This window comes from Cucurbita pepo, unplaced genomic scaffold (genome assembly GCF_002806865.2).
Source record: "Cucurbita pepo subsp. pepo cultivar mu-cu-16 unplaced genomic scaffold, ASM280686v2 Cp4.1_scaffold001703, whole genome shotgun sequence".
Taxonomy (NCBI): domain Eukaryota; kingdom Viridiplantae; phylum Streptophyta; class Magnoliopsida; order Cucurbitales; family Cucurbitaceae; genus Cucurbita; species Cucurbita pepo.
In genome coordinates this window covers 1-5,700 of record NW_019647817.1, presented here as the reverse complement: position 1 = coordinate 5,700, position 5,700 = coordinate 1, and the positions used below count along the sequence as shown (strand labels likewise).

At 35.2% G+C, this 5,700-nt stretch overlaps 1 long non-coding RNA gene across 1 annotated transcript; it reads left to right on the top strand.

The window, feature by feature from the left end:
- The first annotated feature begins 2,995 nt into the window (after window positions 1–2,995).
- On the top strand, window positions 2,996–4,784 carry LOC111786461. Its single transcript, XR_002813781.1, has 4 exons — window positions 2,996–3,182; window positions 3,550–3,716; window positions 4,562–4,652; window positions 4,735–4,784. It is a non-coding gene; the product is annotated as an uncharacterized LOC111786461 (long non-coding RNA).
- The last annotated feature ends 916 nt before the right edge of the window (window positions 4,785–5,700 follow it).

Below are 5,700 nucleotides of genomic sequence, written 5' to 3'. Positions count from 1 at the left end.
ATTTTACTACCAAACCTGTCTATTAAAAAAAATATATATATATACAATTTTTTAAAATCGGACGTTTTAGGCAAAAATGTAATTTTCTCCCGAAAAATAATGTTAAACAAAAATAAACAAAGTAATTAATAATTGAATATAAATAATTGCAAGCCTTAATTTCCAGTTTTTGCTCTTTAACCTTGCTCGTTAATTGCATCATCAGATTGTAATTTTGCCTCTTCCAAGCTTCATTAGAAATTAGTATTAGGGGTGTAATCCAACCGAACAACTCGGACCAACCCAACCTGAATTATAGGAGTTGGGTTGGGTTTAGAAGTTAACTCAACTTTCTTCTCTCGAACCCTTCTTCTCATTTTCTAAATAACTCAACCTTCTTAGTTGAAACTCTAAACTAACTCCGTTTGCTGGAATTGTCATTTCAAATATTTATTTTAAAAAAAAATTATTTTAACAATATTTAAAGTATTTAGCAGTAGAATATTTAGTGATATTTAGTGGACGGTTTGTTGGACAAAATCTCCTTAGAAAAAAAAAAAAAAAAAAAAAAAAAAAAACAATACTTCATGATTTGTTTAAATAAACAAAATATTATAAAAATAAAATCGGAAAAATCCCTAAAACTACGGAAGATGAATTAAATTATGTAGCCGTTCGTATCGTCGACGGTTTTCCACGGTCAGAGCCAAATGGTCTCCGGAGCCGTTACCCCCGGCTTATTCGGACGCCAGCTGTCTCGCCCCCGCGGGATCATATATATCCCTCCCGCACTCACACTCTCTTCTGCAGGACACATTCTCACACTAGAATCAGAGCGCTCCATCAACGGCCTCTTCCCTTCCGAACGTTCGTTGCCGAATTCAAACGCTAGATAATTACCAAGCAATCTGAGCAAGAGAGAGCAGAATCGAAAGGAGTTTCTCGCCTGATCCCGGTGATGAAAAATAGAGGTAATGTAATTACATTTCGGTAATTTGGTCGTGACTACTCTGTTCCGGGTTGAAATTTTAAAGGCACAGCCGTCTATTCCGATTTAGGGGTTTATTGGAGAATTTCAGAGATTATTCTGATTTAGGGGTTCACTCGAGCAACTTCAGAGGTTAATCGAAGGATCGTTCGTTCTTTCTCTTTTTTGCCTGTTATCGACACCTTTTGTATTTTTCGTGGTTTCGATTATGGAGGATTAGGGCGTTTTTAGTAGGTTCATTGTTCGTTCCCATGGTAACGTGATTATTGTCTAGGATTCTTCGTTTCATTCCCCATCATCTTCTATCTCTTCTCTGTGTGAGGAGCCAGGGAACAAACCTGATATTCAAATTTATGTGTTGGCAGAAGAGAAGAGAACGGCGAACTCTTATGTCATTGCGATTGGTTCCGATAACAGAGTGGGGAAGAACAAAGCAGTTGCTCTTGATGAAATAATTGCTTGGGCAAAAGAGAAACAGTTGGTCCTGTCAATTCAGGCCGGTGGGAGATTTTCGCATCTGCTAGGAATACTGGTATGATTCCAAGCCCAAGGCTGTAGGAAGTAATTGTTGTTTATACGTTTATTTTTAGTTTCATAATTTGTTGGCTGTGAATTAGTNGTTTTTTTTTTTTTTTTTTTTTTTTTTTTTAAATTACAAATTTAGTTCATAAACTTTCAAGTTTGTGTGAGAGAATGGTTCAGTTAACGAGAGATAGGGGTATACATCTAACTCGACAACCAACCAAACCCGGAATTGGGTTATTTTTTCTGAACCCAAAGTGATTGGGCTCGGTTCGGATTCATGGGACAAAAACATCGGGTTGACCCGAACTAAAAATGTTATAAATCGTACGATAAGATTCTACCGTATTCATGGGTTTGGCAGATTGGTAATTAGCGCCTACTAGGAACTCTCTGCGCGCAGGTTCGACTCTCGTCTAACTTATTTATTTTTATTACTTTTAGTTTTTTTAATTTAATTTCTTATTTATTTTTATTACTTTTAGTTTTTTTAATTTAATTTCTTATTTATTTTTATTACTTTTAGTTTTTTTAATTTAATTTCTTAGTTTAGGATAGGTAATTGAATATGATTTATATAATATTTATTTTAAAATCCATTTTACTTTCCATCTATCATTTTTCTCAACGGTAAGTAAATTTAAATACATAGTTTAAAATATTTTCACCGACCAACTTTTAGTAATGATGAGAGTATTCTGGACTGTTTTAGGAGTTTTTTTTTATACATAGTTTAAAATATTTTCACAGACCAACTTTTAGTAATGATGAGAGTATTCTGGACTGTTTTAGGAGTTTTTTTTTTACATAGTTTAAAATATTTTCACAGACCAACTTTTAGTAATGATGAGAGTATTCTGGACTGTTTTAGGAATTTTTAACCTCTAAAATTATGGACAGGATAAAATATTAGTTTTAGTATTTTTTTTTAATGATTATAGATTGATTTGTGTTTTCTAATATACTCTGTCTTTTATCTAAATTCTATCGAATAATTATGAATGGTGGATAAATAAATTTTTTAATTTTTTTTTTAAATTAACAATCAGACAACTCAACTCGAAAATAGAGAGTTGGATTGAGTAAAAAATCCCTCCACCCAACTCCGACCATGTACACCCTACTTGAACATTTGTATTTTGCCAAGTTCACGTGACATTTTTTTCTCTTCTTCCCTCGAACCTTCAAGTATTGAGTAGGAGACGTGTACAGTCTACCAGTAGGATCCAACTAGAATTATAAGAGTTCTATTAATTTTCTGAACTCGAGTAGAGTAGATTATATTTGGGTCTGTTGTACAAATTCTCTTTAGAAAAAGAGAGAAAAAAAAAAAAAAAAAAAAATTATCAAAATAAAATCGGAAAAATCCCTAAAACTACGGAAGATAGTCGTTTGTATCGTCGACGGTTTTCCACGGTCAGAGTCAAATGGTCTTCAGAGCCGTTACCCCCCGCTTATTCGGACGCCAGCTGTCTCGGCTCCCGCGGGGATCATATATATCCCTCCCGCACTCACACTCTCTTCTTCAGGACACATTCTCACACTAGAATCAGAGCGCTCCATCAACGGCCTCTTCCCTTCTGAACGATGTTCCTTGCCGAATTCAACCGCTAGATAATTACCAAGCAATCGGAGGAAGAGAGAGCAGAATCGAAAGGAGTTTCTCGCCTGATCCCGGTGATGAAAAATAGAGGTAATGTAAGATTGACTACTCTGTTCTGGGTTGAAATTGTAAAGGCACAGCCGGCTATTCCGATTTAGGGGTTTATTGGAGAAATTCAGAGATTATTCTGATTTAGAGGTTCACTCGAGCAACTTCAGAGGTTAATCGAACGATCGGATCGTTCTTTTTCTTTTTTTGCCTGTTATCGACACCTTTTGTATTTTTCGTGGTTTCGATTATGGAGGATTAGGGCATTTTTAGTAGGTTTATTGTTCGTTCCCATGGTAACGTGATTCTTGACTTGGATTATTCTTCGTTTCATTCCCATCATCTTCTATCTCTTCTCTGTGTGAGGAGCCAGGGAACAAACCTGATATTCAAATTTATGTGTTGGCAGAAGAGAAGAGAACGGCGAACTCTTATGTCATTGCGATTGGTTCCGATAACAGAGTGGGGAAGAACAAAGCAGTTGCTCTTGATGAAATAATTGCTTGGGCAAAAGAGAAACAGTTGGTCCTGTCAATTCAGGCCGGTGGGAGATTTTCGCATCTGCTAGGAATACTGGTATGATTCCAAGCCCAAGGCTGTAGGAAGTAATTGTTGTTTATACGTTTATTTTTAGTTTCATAATTTGTTGGCTGTGAATTAGTGAATTGTAGCTTTAGCTGCTTTATTCTTTAAAAAAGATGTACTGAAAGTAAATAATGAATCAAAAAGCCTAATATCATCTAAGTCCTTTTTCTTAAGGAAGAACTTCTGCAGGGGCCTCCCTTGCTCAATGAAGAACCATGAAATTACTGTCCAAAATGTAATTGTTGCTAGCTTGGGTTGCAATGAAATAAACTATATTACAGAATATAGAATCTTATCGACACAGTTACCATTCTGTCGAGCCAGTTTAGACAATACTTCTTATAGAACTTAGCCAGAATTGAAGGAAAAAACAGTTGGCTTGTATTGTAAAATTTAGTGTCATGCACAATTGTTGTCTGCTTATTGATCTTTGGTTTACAATTGTTTGCTTATGGATTATATCAGCATCTGACTGAAAGTTCTGGAAAGTTTGATTTTGAGATGTCTTTCAATGTTAGTGTGTCCATATTTCTTACAATAGTATTCCATTTTCTGAACTGGCACAGATTTGCATTTAGATTCATCTAAAAGATCAAGGAAGATGTACTCTTCTCCACTTTTAAACAATGTCGACTATGTTCGGTTCATAATATTTGGGAGTCTGTATGAGGATTTATAGCTTTTTTTTTCCTGCTAGTGGATGATTTGANTTTTTTTTTTTTAATTTGCATGTGATTTCAACATAAATGAAGGGTTTTATTTTGCTTTTCAACCACTTAAAGTTTTTGAGTATGAGCTTTTGGATTCTGAATTTTCTCTTACGAACATTCCTCTAGGTCATGATGATGAACGAACGATATGAGATATATACTAGTGTCTGATTGAGTCTGGGGCAAAATGATGGTAATCAATTTGTTGAAATCGAAGGTACTTTCTTTGTTCAACTTAATGATTTGTCTGACTTGAAGATCAATGCATAATTATTTTTTTCATTAATAATATCATGCAGGACGGTCCAGTTCATGTAAAGTTTGTTGTAAACAATTAGGGATGCATGATNCCAACTTTTAGTAATGATGAGAGTATTCTGGACTGTTTTAGGAATTTTTAACCTCTAAAATTATGGACAGGATAAAATATTAGTTTTAGTATTTTTTTTTAATGATTATAGATTGATTTGTGTTTTCTAATATACTCTGTCTTTTATCTAAATTCTATCGAATAATTATGAATGGTGGATAAATAAATTTTTTAATTTTTTTTTTAAATTAACAATCAGACAACTCAACTCGAAAATAGAGAGTTGGATTGAGTAAAAAATCCCTCCACCCAACTCCGACCATGTACACCCTACTTGAACATTTGTATTTTGCCAAGTTCACGTGACATTTTTTTCTCTTCTTCCCTCGAACCTTCAAGTATTGAGTAGGAGACGTGTACAGTCTACCAGTAGGATCCAACTAGAATTATAAGAGTTCTATTAATTTTCTGAACTCGAGTAGAGTAGATTATATTTGGGTCTGTTGTACAAATTCTCTTTAGAAAAAGAGAGAAAAAAAGAAAAAAAAAAAAATTATCAAAATAAAATCGGAAAAATCCCTAAAACTACGGAAGATAGTCGTTTGTATCGTCGACGGTTTTCCACGGTCAGAGTCAAATGGTCTTCAGAGCCGTTACCCCCCGCTTATTCGGACGCCAGCTGTCTCGGCTCCCGCGGGGATCATATATATCCCTCCCGCACTCACACTCTCTTCTTCAGGACACATTCTCACACTAGAATCAGAGCGCTCCATCAACGGCCTCTTCCCTTCTGAACGATGTTCCTTGCCGAATTCAACCGCTAGATAATTACCAAGCAATCGGAGGAAGAGAGAGCAGAATCGAAAGGAGTTTCTCGCCTGATCCCGGTGATGAAAAATAGAGGTAATGTAAGATTGACTACTCTGTTCTGGGTTGAAATTGTAAAGGCACAGCC